Source organism: Condylura cristata, unplaced genomic scaffold, assembly GCF_000260355.1.
Source record: "Condylura cristata isolate star-nosed mole 26May11 unplaced genomic scaffold, ConCri1.0 scaffold00007, whole genome shotgun sequence".
NCBI classification, from domain to species: Eukaryota; Metazoa; Chordata; class Mammalia; order Eulipotyphla; family Talpidae; genus Condylura; species Condylura cristata.
Window position 1 is genome coordinate 28,155,982 of NW_004567108.1, and position 15,312 is coordinate 28,171,293.

The window sequence follows — 15,312 nt, forward strand, 5'->3', positions numbered from 1 at the left end:
AATCGCCCAGTCGACTGGAGGGGGCTTCTGGTTTCAGTACCTCTTTACCTGTGCCCTCATTGTGCGCGCTGGCTTCATTAACAAGCATGCCATTAGCGTGCGTTTTTCTGTGTTGGAGGTGGTGTGAGAGTGTGTAGGCGCGCGCGCGCGCGTGTTGGGGAGATGCTTGAACTGGGGAGCACCGAGGCAGGCGCTGTGAGCGAGATAAGAGGGCAACGTGTCTCTCCGCAGCCGCGTTTGCGGCATATCTGCGGGGTAAGCCAGGCCAGAATTCCTGGACTGGAGTTCGAGTCTCACCCGTGGGAAGGGGGAGCTCAGAGAAGGCGCTACGCACAGCCTGCACTTCCGATTACCTTGTCTGGGGAGGGACTTGAGAGCCGAGCCCTTCCATGGCCGTGCTGCCTGGCGGGGTTTAGCCTGGCGTGTTTTCTTTCACTTGGAGCTCTGTGGCCTCGGCGAGAGGGTAGCGGCGCGCGGCCACCGGGCAGCGAGGCCGTCAGACGCCCCCGCTCCGGCCCTGCGCGCCGGCGTGTGCGTGCCCGCGTAGCAGGCGGGGGTCGCCGGCACCTCCCTGTGCACGTCCGCCCCCGCCTCTGCTCGCCACCGGCTTCTGAGCAGCTAAGAAATGGTCCTCGGCCTCTTCTGGGCCCCTGCCGCGAGAAGCCGGGGGCGGAGGGCAGAGCCGCCGGCTGGCCAGGAAGGAGGCCGCTGTGTGGGCTTCCCACTCCTGCCCTTGGCCGCCAAGGCTGCCGTTTCTTCTTTCCATCTCGCAGCCCGAGCTTTGTTTTCCTGATATGCTCGTGGCCACCGGGCCCCACGCCTCCGAGAGGAAACTGTGCGTGTGCGCGGGGGGCGGGCGCGCGCGGCGGGCGGGGGCCCTCCCGCCAAGGACACGCTTGGCTGTCTGTCCTCCGGCTGCACTTGGCGGGAAAGCTGGGGGCCGCCGGCGGGTGTGCGCGCCCAAGGCTCTCATTACCGCCTCCCGCTCCCCCTCCTCCTGCACCCGCCGCATTTACATACGGGCTTCTCTCCGGAATTTTTATGCCCCCCCCCACCTCCGCCCGCTTGCACGCGCGCAGGCTCGGAACGTGCGCCCGCGCGCTCAGACACCCGCGCCCTGGCTGCGGCTGGCCGGGCGCGCGAACAGGCCCCGGGGCGCCGGCCTCCCAAAGCACGAAGGATACTGGCACCCTCCCTGTCGCGCCTACAACCCAGATAACCTCCTGGCTCGTGTTTAGGAAGCCCACCTTCCCCTCAAGGCCCCCACCCTTTTCTCCCTGAAAAGTCCCACCCACATCTGCCGTTCCCTGGAAAACACGCGCGCGCGCGCACACACACTCCCTCACTCTTTTTCTTCTCCTCAAATAGATAACCCCTATGGCGCGTCCCTGCTATCATTTGAATAGCGCTGGAATTAAAAGAATAAAAATCTTTATAATGTATTTCTTGTCTTTAGTCAAACACATTTAACAACCAAAACAAAAACAGTGGGAGGAGTGAGGAAGGGGGAGTTGAACCAAAAGACCTTTCTTAAAAAAAAAAAAAAAAAAGTCTGCAAGTCAAAAGGTCATTTTCCAAGTTTGTAAATAAAAATTGCAAAGGGAGTCCTTAAAAAAAAGAAAGGAAAAGAAGAAGGTGGAAAAGATCCACAAGTTACATAAAATGATGCATTGGGAAAACAAGACAGGGCTATTCTTTTATAAAAATGAGTCTAAAGAAATAGGGGGGTAAACTCGAGGAAAAAGAAAAAGAGGGAGAAGAAAATAAAAGGTAGAAAAGGCTAAAGAAGTTTCCAAGAAATGTGTGCTTTGCGTTGTTCAATAGGAAAATGTAGCCATTGCCCTCCTTCAGACGAGACATTTCTAATTTGTTCCGTCTGTCAGGAGGGGACTATGAGAGGTTTGGGTGCAAATTCATTATCTCTAGCAACGCAGAACGTAGTGTGGGGACTGAAAAAGACCGTGGCAATGGATGAACAATAGGGCTTCAGTTCATCAGTAACAAAAGCAGTGGGGAAATTGGTTGAGTTTCAGAGCACGTCCTCCTCGGCAGAGGGGGCTGGACTAGACCTTGGACAGCCCCCCCAAAAACTTGCCGAGCCTCGCACACACCACTTCACTCTCCACTCCGAGGCTCAGGGAGCAAGTACCTGACGTGGGGGGGAAAAGTTGGCTTTTTTTCCTCCTTCGTCTTTTGCGCCCTTCTCTATCTTCCCAGAAGGGAAGGACCGTTTAAACTATTTTAGACGCAATCAAGGGGAAAAAAAATCACCGTGTGGAATTGAGCGGCAGTTTTAAATGTATTAAGGCGAGGGATCATCTGCAAAAAAAAAAAAAAAAAATTTTTTTGAGACGCCAAAAGGAGCCAGTTTGTGTACTGCAGCCGCCTTGTGACTCTGGATCTTGTCTTTTGGCCGGCGCCTTGATTCCTGCCCAGCTGGATTTGGGGGGCAACACTGCCTGGTGCAGGCATCAGAGCAAGTGAGTATCGTGGCGGCCTTTAGGTTGCAACTCGGCCAGCCGCCCAGGGCCAGCAGTGCCTGCCGCGGCCAGGAGCCCGCGCTCCTCACCTCACCTCGCCCGGGAGCCGGTGCCCGCAGAGCCCCGCTGCGGGCCGCGGGCTGACCAGTCCCGCGCTTTGCTTCAGTTAATTGATTGCGTGTCTCGGCTGCTAAACCTGTTGATCTCCGTGAGTGTCTGAGCCTGGACTGTTAATTATTCAGTGGCCTGACCCCCCAAATTGGAGGGAGATGACAGGAAAATTTCGCGTTGGAAAGGGAAATGATATATGTAATTTTGTGTTGTTGGTGATGAGACTTTCCCCTCTAAAACCAAGAGCCAAATATAATTGTTTGGTGTACCTAGTTTCAGAATTCTCATTTTGAATAATTCTTTTTAACCACCTGAAAGTTGCAATTACTTGGCAATGAAGTGAGGGTCTGATTGGATCCTGGTAGAAACTTATGTATAATGACTGACTATACTTGCTGGGTATTACTTCCTTTTCTCCTTGCCTTTTGGATTCTGGGAGGCAAGTGACAGTTTTACCCCAAATTCGGATTCGCCAAGATAGTGATTTGGTGCGTTTAGGCTTCAGAAGCTTAGTATCCCAGCGGAGCCAGTTCTCTGTGGTTTGCTGAGCCCAGACCCAAAGGCAAAACCTTCCTCGGTGGCCTGGAATTTTCTGAGGGAACTCGGGCTGTGGGAAGTCAGGCAATGTATCTGTACTAGTATCTGTGGCATTTTCTCTTGCAAATGTACCCGTGGTGATTAAATGGGAAACTGTCTTGAGAGGTCAGGATAGCAGTGGAATTGACCAGAAGTTAGACCCGAGGCCCTGTCAAGTCACAGCCACAGCCGGGGACTGTTGGAGATGAGGCTGCCTTGGGCCCTGAATGGCGGGGTCGGATCCAGTTTCTTCCCTCTCTTGGTGCCACCTCTACCCGACACACTACTTCCTTGCTTTGGCACCAGTAATTAGGGCGCTGTCTCCGGCAACAAGCTCCCATATTCTGCATAATTGAACCAGTGCAGTACTTTCATTTTGCAAACCAATAGCCCCACCCCACCACTCTAAAATAACAATAAGCATTTTTAAAATCATAAAAGAAAAAAAAAGCTGCCTATTTTCGGTAGTGTAAGACTTCTTGAATATTGAGTCGTGGGGGGATGGGAAAGAGGAATAAAAAAATCTACCACTTTACAGCAATCAGGTTTTACATTATTCATTGATTTACTGGAGGAAATAGCCAATCAGGAGCCTTAGATATGAATGCACATCTCACCGTACTGTGGCCTTACAGTAAACTATTTGCATCTTTCTAATGGACTAGATATTTATCCAGGGATTCCCATTGTTTGAAAGGCCTGGAAATTCAGTCCCTTAAACATTTAGAAAATACACTTTATTCCAACCTAAAAATTCTTACATGGAAGAACTCACTCCTCTTTTGTATGGCAGGTTACAGTGTTCAAATCCCTAATGTTTCTTAAGAGTCTCTCTTCCTCCCAAGCTAAAAATAAAAGAAGAAAGAAAAAATTAATTTCCCAAACCCCTCCAGATTCTGCATATTTTGCATTCCCATTATCATGCATGTCTCCATTTAAATGCAAATTAGCATATTTAACCCTGTGGGTACTGAAGCCTGGGTTACATTGTATTGGGGCTTTATGGAATCTCTTGGCATTTTAAGGAATCGTGGTCATTGTAATACTTGAAATGAAGTCAAATCTGTATATGATTTTATATATATTAAAACTGGTCATTTGTTTTTTTGACTATTTTTCAGATGACACTACAAAGATGCATAAAATGAATAGACAGTCCAGCCAGTCAAAGGTAATTCAAAATTTTATATTTGTGTGTACAAATCAAAGTGATATACAAAATCAAAATAGAATATGTCTTACTGGGTAGCAAGCCTGCAGTACCCCCCACTCCATATTATACATAGTATTCCAGGAAAAATCTGAGTTTCTATATGTACAGTTTTTTCCCTATAGGTAGCCTTTGTATATTATAGATCAAGGATGATACAACCATAACCTCTAACTGCCTTTAAAAAGAAATTTGAGATACAGAAGAAATAATAGGACACTTTTATTAGAAAGTAAGCCAGTCAAGTACCTTGCCTGAACTACACAAATCGCTGTAAATTAAATGGCTTTTATGTAGAAAATGGTAGTCTTGACTATACTAGTAGACTGTGGCTTACATGCATGAGAATCATACAAACTCAATATTGAAAAGGTATTTCAGTGATAGGGCAATTCTTTATATTCTCTGTGATGGTCTGAATAGGATTCAGAGAAGTATTCTAAATATTGGTGGCAAGCCTGGTGTATTTTCATCTATACAGTAGTATAATTCTGATCCAGATATGTGGAAAATGATAACTCTTCACTTTTAACTTAAGCAGACATTGTTTATTCCCAAGAAAACCAGGATGCTTCAATTCATGTTTCAGCCATCTGGAGACCTATAAAAAGATTAGAAAACAAGCATGACAATCACGTCCTAATCTACTGGCCATTAATGGGAATTTATTAGAGTATGGGCAGACAAGCCATTTGAATTCAGTATATTCTTCAATATGCATATTTCAAAAAGGGTGTTCTGCATAGCTAAACTAAATAGTTTTTTTTTAAAGAATCTGAAATAAAAACATATAGGTGTTAGTAGTTGTGTATAACAATGTGTGACAGACATTGCTGGTACTTTTTAGAGTAGCATAATTATTTCAGTATGTCTCACATCCTAGATAATAATATGCTGCTTGAAATGTATATGATGAACCATGATATGAACTTTGGTACTATTCAAAATAGTCAGATGTTCAATGTTAAGCCTTCCTATGTATCTTTTGTTTCTCCATATCTTGAAAGATGATGGAGAGGTCAAATATTTAATTGGCTATGTAGCTAATGAACAGCCTGCTTATAATCACTCTGTTGGCTATTTTCACTTTTAGGGGCTCTTATAATGAATCTCGTATATAAGAGATAGGAATGTGGGCAAGTCCTGGAGTCAGTTGATATGATTATGTGGCATAATCATTTGCTATTTTAGGACAATATCTTCTGTAGCGTCTAATTGTGGAAGCACCTCAGATGTTCAGTGTCTTGGCTTTCATGATAGCTACTTTGAGTCTAAAAATGTACTTGAGTGTGAAATGTGGAAATATAGCTACATGAATTGGCAAATTCACACAAATATGGCAGTGATACACACATGCAGACAGACATGCGTCACATCTTTCTACTTTCACTACTCCCATCCAAACATACATAAAGCAAAAAGCTCTTCTAAAAATATCTAGTATTTCTTGGGATTTTAAGGAACTGAATCCATTTGATCATATGCTTACTTTATATAATACATGCCAAATCCCTAGATGATTCTGTTTCTAGGTCTTGGAAAGCAAGGCCAAAATACTCTCAATTTTCTAAGGCAGCAAAGCTAATTAGGGTTTTACATAATATCAAAAGTGGCATGAGCCTCTGTGATATGTTCAATTCTTATCCAGTAGTTTATCTTGTGACCTTATAGTTCAAGAAAAATCTAACTACTGGAACTGTGTTTATCTGAATTGGTTTTGTAGTTTGCATGCACATTTTACATATAATCCAGTGCAGCCATTTCTGATGCTAATTCACATACAAAATTTTGATAAGAAAAATAGATGAGTGATTCTATAGTTTATCTTTTCTAAATAATGAGCACAAAAGCTCACCCCAAAAAGGAAATAAATAAATAACCTAGGAAAAGTTGATAGCCATGTTACTAAATTGCATCTTCAATTGATGTAATGTTGTTTGAACTCCTTGATTGGGGATATTTCTTTGCAATTCTGGTTTTCTGGTCAGTCTTTTCTATAGGGCATATGCTTTATATGTAATTGGGTAAGCATTCACATTTATCTCTTGAATAAATACATCACTGAATTAATGATAGTGTATATTAATTCCAAAAGTGTTTTAGCCACTTGGGAAAATAGCCAACCTATAGAAATGATAGCATTGTGATAAACTAGTGATGTGTGAAATGAATATGAAGATTTATGACACTTGCTTTTAGCATATATTTTAAAGAATAGTAACACCACCAAACAGAACTCATAATTTTAGAAAACTGTTCATAAGGCTCACCCAAGGTGAATATGCATCATATGGGGACTGTACCTTATATGTGCTGATAAAGAACATCTACTAAACTATAGGTGTTGTGTGTGTGATAGATGTAGATTATCCATTACAAAGGAGAGCCAGAAGAGTTCTTTTAAGTGATCATATTCACACTCTGAGAAGTTCTGAAGAAAGGAAGGAGGCTAATTAATTAATAAAACAATATCCCCCTCTAGAGAGAAGAAAGGTGGGGCTTGGAAAGGGGTGGGGGGCGTTGAGGGTAGAGTTACACTTTTACTATCCAGGTGTTTTACCTTCAATTTTCACAAGATGACAATACTTTTCTTCATAATTTCATAAGCAAGATTAATGTATTTTATCCTTTTGTATGAAACTGATGTTTGAAACTATAGACAAAAGGCTCAGCATTTTTATCAAGGCAGAGTTGTGTAACGAAATTAGAAACTTGCTGCAATGTTTACCTGTGCAACACTCTAAAGGGGCACACCCTGTATAGAGTCATTTAAAAGCAAAACAACAACAAAGATGAAGTCGGCATGCTTAGAGCATTCAGTTTGAACTTACAGAACAAAATCCACTGCCCTATTGCTATGGTACATAGATACAAAACATGACTGAGCTATGAAGCCATTAAAAATACACCACCAGAGCAAATTGTCAATGTAATCACACATCGACTCACTGTGTAATACAGATCTGATTCCCAGCCCCAGAAAGCAAGGCCTTGCTTTAAGCAATAGCAAAGTGCCTTCCATCTGTCTGCCTATGCAATCTGCCAGAAGAGAAATGCAGGCAAAGACGTTCCCCAGATCTGAAATGCTTTTATCTGTCCTTAGAGAGAGATTTCTTCCAGTCTTTGGATATTAGAGCGATCTACACTAGCAGTGCGGAGGTAAAAGGCCGCGGGTTGCTTTTCCAGGAGCAGTCGGTAGTGCTAGCGGAAGAGATGTTGATTGAGAAAATAGAGCTTGTTGCAGTGTTGCGGCTGCTGCTGCCGCTGCCGCTGCTCGGGCAGCAGGCGTGGGGCAGTTGGCTGATCACTGATGCATATCAATAACCGTGTACTTGAGATTTCTCATGACATCATCATTACCCTGGTCTCCCGCGGTCTCGAACCTTTGACCTTGCCGGGCTGGTCCACATTTTGGCAGTGAAAGCCCCTCCAATGATGGCCCTTTTCTCCTTCTTTCAGACCGGGGGCAGCAGCACACCAGCAAGACGGCATCTTCTCCCCAGCCTAGAAGCCCTGTGAAATCGAGGATCTTCCCCCTAAAACACACACACACAAGATATGTGCAATCAAGCTGCCACCGCTTGCTAAAAAGCCTAACCCAAAAGGATCTGGACCAGATCCCTGAATCAGCTGTCACTTCTATAGAATGGGATTTTTTTTTCCTTCCTCCTTAACCTGCGCTGGAAATTGCCTTTGGCTTTATACATCTTTATAGAGGGAGGCAAAAGAGTCTGGCGTGAGAATGAAGCAATTTACAATGCAAATAGAGGCCTGTGAAGGGACGGATGCTGCTCCTCACTTCTAAAAGCTTGCTGCACCTGAGTAGCTGGTCTTATTTTCTGATATTAATAGTTGAATTGTTGGCTAACGCTGCCGGAGATTACTTGCTGAAAGGAAAAAAAAAAAAGTTCGGAATAAACTTTGAAAGCCACAGATCTCGTTTGGATGTTTTAGCCGCACACACAAGCAGAACCCAGGTCATATTTACACACGAGGAGGAATCTGATGCGCGGCAAGTCTCCTGGAGAACTACTCTTCGGTACTGCCCGAAAGAAAGGATCCAGGTCCGGAGTCTGGCCAGAGGAAGACAGAGGTGTGTGAGGGAAGTGAGTTGTTATCTTTGGTTATCTAGCTGTATGAGTGTATTGGTCTTCATAAAGCTAGATAACCGAAAGTAAAAACTCCTTCAAGATCGCCGGGCAGCGTGTGAGAATGAAAGCCTCCAACCAACAGACAGTAAAAACCAGAAAGGTCAGGAATACTTATTGAATCTAACTTTGTTTTGTTTTTGTTTTTGTTTTTCCTTTTGATTAAAGGTGGGGTTAGCGGAAGGGAAATGGCACACATATGCCAAAACCTAAAGGTGCCAGATACTTTGAGAGGCGTAGTTTCAGCTACAAAGGAGAATTGTATAGAGCTAATGAGTAAAAGATGCACTTGCAGTTTGTTCTACTTTAAGGCAAAAGTTTACATATGAGGGTTTTTTTTTTTCTTTAGAAAGCTATTGGTAGAGATGTCTGGTACTTAGTTTAAAAATGATTCTATAATGTGTGGATTTATGCAGTTCCCTTCTGAGGCTCCCCTCCCCCTGAAAGTTGGAAGATTATGTCTCCAAACTACATGTATTGAGGTTGCATGACAAATTATATGAATTAGACTTTCAGAAAAGTTTATATTGGAAAGTTAACAATTTATAGCTACTAAGGACATAGAACTAGCAGGGAAATGCAAGAAAAAAAAAAAAGCAAAGGCTGATTTTTATTCTTCTATTCAAAATACAAGGACAGATGCTTCTCTGTTCCAAGAGGGTTTCCTTGAGGAAGCTACTGAAGCAGAAAGACATGATGGAGACGAGATCGCCTCCCCTCTTGTCAAAGTGTTAAAAAAATGTTCTGTCTTACTCTGCGCCTAGCATTGGAAATGAAAGTGACATTTACGCCACAACCCACGTGTGCGCCTCCTCTCTTTTTGTTTAAGGATGATCAGGTCTATCCAGGAAACAGCTCTGGCATCCCAAACTGAAATAATTAGGACGTATATAGACCTGACAAAAATGGAAAGGGGGTGGGGAATCTGAGGGTCTGTCTTGCCTAATTGATTCCGCTAAACGGAATGCAGGAGATGTGAACGGCAGGACGCTCCGATTCCCACGCTCGGGGGCAAGTGGTAAAGCGGGCGGGCAGCCTATGACAGACAGCCCTGTTGGGGGGTGGGGGTATGAAAAAAACATCAAGTGCACACACCATACTCATCTCCATCGCTTAAGAAAGTAGAGGCATTTCCCACCCACAGCCATCTGCAGCCTCCCAAATGGCAACACCAACTGTTCTGTAGCTGCGGCATACTGTCTGTTTCTGTTAATTTTATAACCGCTGCTTAATCTGGCCACAATTAAGTTTGGCTTTCTCCTTTGGTTGAGATTTTCAATATTTTTTAAAGAAAGCTTGTGCAAAGTGGTTTCAAGAAAGGCCCATTACTGCCTGCCCCTGGTGTCAAGTTCTCAGTCTGTGCTTTGGCCTTGTGTCCACCTTTTGGTTTTGGTTTTGGGTGGGTTATAGTTGAAAAGCTCCATCTTTCTACAGCAGACATTAGTACCACTTCCTCAGACTGTGTCTTAACCTAATAAATCTAGGAACTTGGCCTAATTACGCTAGCACACACACTGGAAGTAAAGAAAGTTGATTACAATAACAATATGATAAAAGTTGTTTTGGTATAGTCCCAGCTAGAGGTGTTCTGAATAGTCATTTAAATTTAATCTAAAAATGACTATGCTTACTATAAACTTTGGGGCTTTGGAGCTCCCTACTGTAATCTTCTCATATAAGTCCTCGCATTTTTTCATGTGTTACCAAGCAAATATTTGTATAGGCACTACATTGCAATAAGCAAATGTCCAAAATGGCACATTACCTTCCACGTGGTCTGGGTTGCTGAAAATCCCAAGTAGATTCATTTTTCTTCAAAAAACAGTATGTTTTTCTTTGTAGCTTCAATCTTTATAAGACTTACGGAGACTTTACAGACTGGAGAAGCCTGTAAAACCACTGTTAGTTTCAGTTAGAAATTCCAAGGCATTTCATTAAGGTAAATTCCCAATTTGGCTGCTGAACGCGTGCCAAAGTTTTACTACTGTAGTGACCGTTGAGAAGACCCTTGTTTATTTACATTTGAAGCACTGTTTGTGCAAACAACCTTTCATTGTTAAGTGCCTGTATTCCTTTCATTTACTTCATGTCCAGGGGTGCTATTTACCTAGAACCATTGTCTACTACAATTAACATTTACATTACAAAGTGTGTGGTTTTCTTTCTCAAGGAGGTTCAATTAAGGCAATAAGATGTTTGCTGGGGGAACCTATTGTTTACTGAAAGCACTCAATGGAGTCAAATTACTAAAGCTTTTGCCTACATCTTGGTCTTTTATGCAAATGTGTTAAATATAACATCTAAGGAAATAAACAATATTATAATTATGTGTTTACCATTGTCATATCAAACTTGCTTTGTATCATACTAATGTTACATGACTTATCAATCAATAAAAATACATTTCAATGTTATTATTTTCATTTTATTTTTTGCTGTTCCACTGCTCTTGCTGCAACATGTCCCAATTTTTCTTTTTTCTATTACACATCAAATTTCTGACATTTTGTTTTATTTGTGTGTGTTGAAGAGGGGTACTGTATCTGAGCATGGGTCGGAAGGGTGTCAGAGGTAATGTCTACAACGACCTTATAATAAGGTGATATTTCTTGAAATCTGAAATATTCCAAAGGCATGTACATTTAAGTCAAAAGAAGTGTAAATATCAGTTAAGTAGTTCTTTGAAAGCTAGTTTTAACATTGGCAGAAACCGGATCAAGTTTATTTAGCATACCACTGCATTGTAAAACAGTTGGAGTGAAGTTGCAGGTTGCGTGAGTATGCATGTTAACTAGTGGGAACCAAGCTCAGTCTTTGTGAAAGGGGAGCAGCAGATTGCTGTGCAAGGCCAATGTTAAAAAGGCAGCTGAATTTAACACCATCTGGAAGAAAAGATCCCTTCACGACTTTCTCACACCGTCAGACAAAACTAGTGTCTCTTGTTCCGGGCCCTTGTCTATGCAACCATACAATACTGAGTCATTATACTTTTGCTGAGAGAAAATTTGAGAACACAATATGGGTAACCAGTGAATGACCAAGTTTCATTGTGCCCGCTTAAGTCGATTGAAATCTACGTCTAGAGCTATGAATGGTAGTATTGTTTTCCTCACCAGGGCTGTACTAAATGTCAGCACAGTGTAAAGAAAAACTTGAAGTCTGCAAATAACTTACCAGATCTCAATTATAATATTTTCCCACACTAGAACTAATATCATTGCGAGGGGCTACATTGCAGAAAATACAAAAAGAAAGAAAAAGAAATAGAGAATTCATTTAGAAGTTATTTTACCTGAACAAACATTTTAATTTTCTGATGGGAACTTCCATTCAAAGCTACAGGCTGGGTTGAGAAGTGGAATTCATTATCGGGAAGTTCAAGTTACAAAAAATACTTCTTGTGCAATTAAAGTGGAATAAAACAAACAACTAGTACCATCTGAAATCCTCTCCTTAAATATAAACACACTCTACTTGAATTTTATTGTTTTTAATTCTGCTTAGCATTACTAGTATGATTCTAGTTTAAATATTGCTTTAAATTTGGCACACACTGCTCTTTCAAAGTTTGCCACTCTGACTGACATTGCAAAAGAACATTATAGATGGTTGTTTCCAAAAACATACATCTGGCACCTTCCTAGGTAGATTCTGGTGGCCCCAGGAATACTCCCTTTATAAGACATCCATCCCCATTTCCTAACTTTTCTTCTCTCATGATGTGTGTAAATCAGTTATTATACGTAGGTTTAACATTCACATAATCTATTTGTCTGTAAACAGTCAGTAAAGGGAAACAAAACAGTTCAAAAAGAGTAAAAGGAGTTGGTTGTGTATGTTTTATTAGGATGTCTATTTTAAATATAATTGACTTTGCAATTTTGTTATTGTGTCACTAAGTGTCTCATAGTTCTTAACATGTAAGTGCAAAACAATGAGTAATTGCTGTTTTGCTGAATAATACATCTGAGTTGCCAACGTCAAAGGTATTATTTTGTGTATTTCCAAACAGGAATGTTAACTGCAGGTTTTGACATCTAGAATCTTTTCATGAAGTACTTAGAAATAGGCCTATAAAAATGGCACATGTGAAAGTAAATATAAAGATACAACCAACTCACTTCCCTTGTCCCACTTTATGGCAGAAAATTAACAATGAAAAATCACTCTATAATAGAATTGTCAAGGTTATAACTTAAGACACATTTATATAGAAAAACCCAAACAACAACAAAAGTAGAAAGTGGCTAGAAGGAGTAAAAAGGGGTATGTAGGAAGACTGGAACTATCCTTGCAGTATATGAATGGATCCATTCACCAGTATCAACCCCCTACTGAAGGTACCATTAATATGCATGATAATGAGACAAATGCATTGTTTACATTCAAAACGAATTATTTCCCCAAAGTGACTTTTCTTAAGTCTTCCTGAACACTAAATATTCTACTGCTTGGTGTTCTATGTGTCTTATCTTTTAAATTAAAATGATTTTTTTATTTAGGAAAATATGAAATTCTAATTTGATTTTGTGTAGTCTGATGAAAATTAAGGAACCACTTTGAATAAGAGATAAGAATAAACACATTTCAAGTTCTGAAGTGCTCTTTCTATCCATAGACCACATATAAATAGTCCAAGACAGGTTGTTAGCATTTCAAGAATTTTGACTTGATAAAAATGGAGGGGTGAACTCAAAAGTTTTATTTTCCAGTGTGACTAAAATATGTATTAGATGCACCCATGTCTTGTTTTTTCCTATGACTCTGTTTCTCTGCAAATGCCATTTGGGGTTATGAACATTGATATCCTTTCCCTGGCTTGCTCTGACTTATCTTTTCCTTACTTAGTTAAAAGTAAAATACACCATAATATGATGTTGCATTTAGATAGGTAATGCAGGTGGAGGTGCTAAGATAGGCAACTCGAGACAAGCTGTCCTTTAGAAGTTACTGAGTAAAAAGACATCTATAATAGTGGGTCAACTGTTAAGCACTAGTATTTAAGACAGTTAAACAGTCCTATAGCACTGGGGCGTGTAAGGTAGTTCTTCAGTGTCTCCAGATTTAATAGATGGCTTTTGTTATCTTGTTTTTGTGTCTACTGTTCTTTTTTTTTAAACTCAAGTTAAACAACCTAGCACAGCAATCAGCATTATATTATTTTCATCTGCCTAGAGAAACCATTTTATAGCTTCCGGGAACTGTTCGACGTATTGTGGCGTTGATTCTAAAGATAGTGAATGGAAATGATAACTATATAGTTGACTGCTGCTAAGGGATATCTGTCAACCCAGAGAGCTTAGAGGTAGTGCACTTCCTTGGAAAGGGGAAGCCCATCTTTGGGTTGGCAGCTTGTGACTTTTTGCAGCCAAGTGCCAGATAGAGGGCATAGAGGTCTTAAAAAAAAAAAAGTGAAAATCGACTTTATTCCGAGAAATATGGAGTTCTAAGCCATATTTGTTCGAAGAACACATCACTGTGTTTGGAGTTTGACTCGGTTTTAGTTGAGCTTGGGCACAACCTAGCCTTGAGATCTAAAAATAGCCAGGCTTAGCAACCGCTAAACAAGGTGCTGAGCGTGGGAGGTGCCCAGAGGAGACAGCTTCCGATTCTGTGACTGGCTGAGGAAGTGGCTAGGATAGGTAGTGGCTGCAGGGACGGCGGCCGGGACGCCACCCCGCAGCACAACGCCTCCCGTAAACTGCCAGCAGCCAGAATCCTCCCGCAGCCGCGGCCGCCGCAGCCCTCTCTGAAAGCGGCAGCCTGATTGGTGTTTCCCGGGAGACGGGCTCCAGCCGCGGGAGCCGGTGCGCCGGCGCGCGCGCTCCCGTGACAGTCGCGCGCTCCCCGCTGGTGCTTGGCGGGGTGACTGGTAGCTAGCTGCAGCCGGGGTAGCGGGCTGCGAGGCCGCCCAAGTTCGCGCCAACATAGGTTCGGGCGATTGTTGCAAGAAAGGCCGCAGGACCCGACCGAAAGGGGCCCCCAGCCTTCCTTTGCAGAGTTCCGGCGTGCAGAGTTGCATCCGCTAGGATTGTCCTGTTCTTTGATTTGCCCGCCCCTCGGTCCCAGACCAGTCGCCTCGACCCTGCCACTGCGTCAGCTCGGGTCTGCGGTTGCTTAGGAATCCCTGGTTTGGACTTGTAGTTGGGGGTGGCGTCGGGACTTAGTCACACCAGCACTTTCGTTGGAGTCAGGCGTCTCGCGGCGACCACCCCTTTCCCAGGGACCCTTCCTCTGACTAGTAGGCAACTTGTGATGAAGGGGCTTGCTTTTGCTGACACTCAGGTTTTCTAGTTCTGCCCTGACATCTTTCCGGGATATGATCAATATCATTGATAAAGCAACAGTGTGCGCCTCCCCAAACCCATTTTTTAAAAACTGGCGAAAAACTATTAACGACTTCCCCTCCCCCACACCGTCCCCTTGCCTCCTCCTCCACCCGCTTGCACTTAAAGGTTGAAGTTTTGTCACTGCCGAGCCAGAGTTGGTGGGCGGACTCCCCACTGGGCCCTTCCCTGCATCACTTTCACCTCTACACCCATAACCTTTAGGACTCAGGTTGTATCTTCCCCCTTTCAGATTTACTGGAATTATTCATGTCCTCGTTGGATGGATACAGCAGAACTTGTTCAGAAATTACTTTAAAAAGAGATCTGGGTCTTAAGCACTTACTAAAGCCAGTTAATAACATCATGCATGGACATTTAAACTTGTTGTAAGTTGCAGAGAGGATTAGTGGGAAGTCACGCTGTGCGCAGCTAATGATACCATCTTAACTCCAACCAGG

At 42.7% G+C, this 15,312-nt stretch overlaps 1 long non-coding RNA gene across 1 annotated transcript; it reads left to right on the plus strand.

The window, feature by feature from the left end:
• The first annotated feature begins 2,085 nt into the window (after positions 1-2,085).
• LOC101637436 lies at positions 2,086-10,939 on the plus strand. Its single transcript, XR_001145200.1, has 3 exons — positions 2,086-2,480; positions 4,289-4,338; positions 7,837-10,939. It is a non-coding gene; the product is annotated as an uncharacterized LOC101637436 (long non-coding RNA).
• The last annotated feature ends 4,373 nt before the right edge of the window (positions 10,940-15,312 follow it).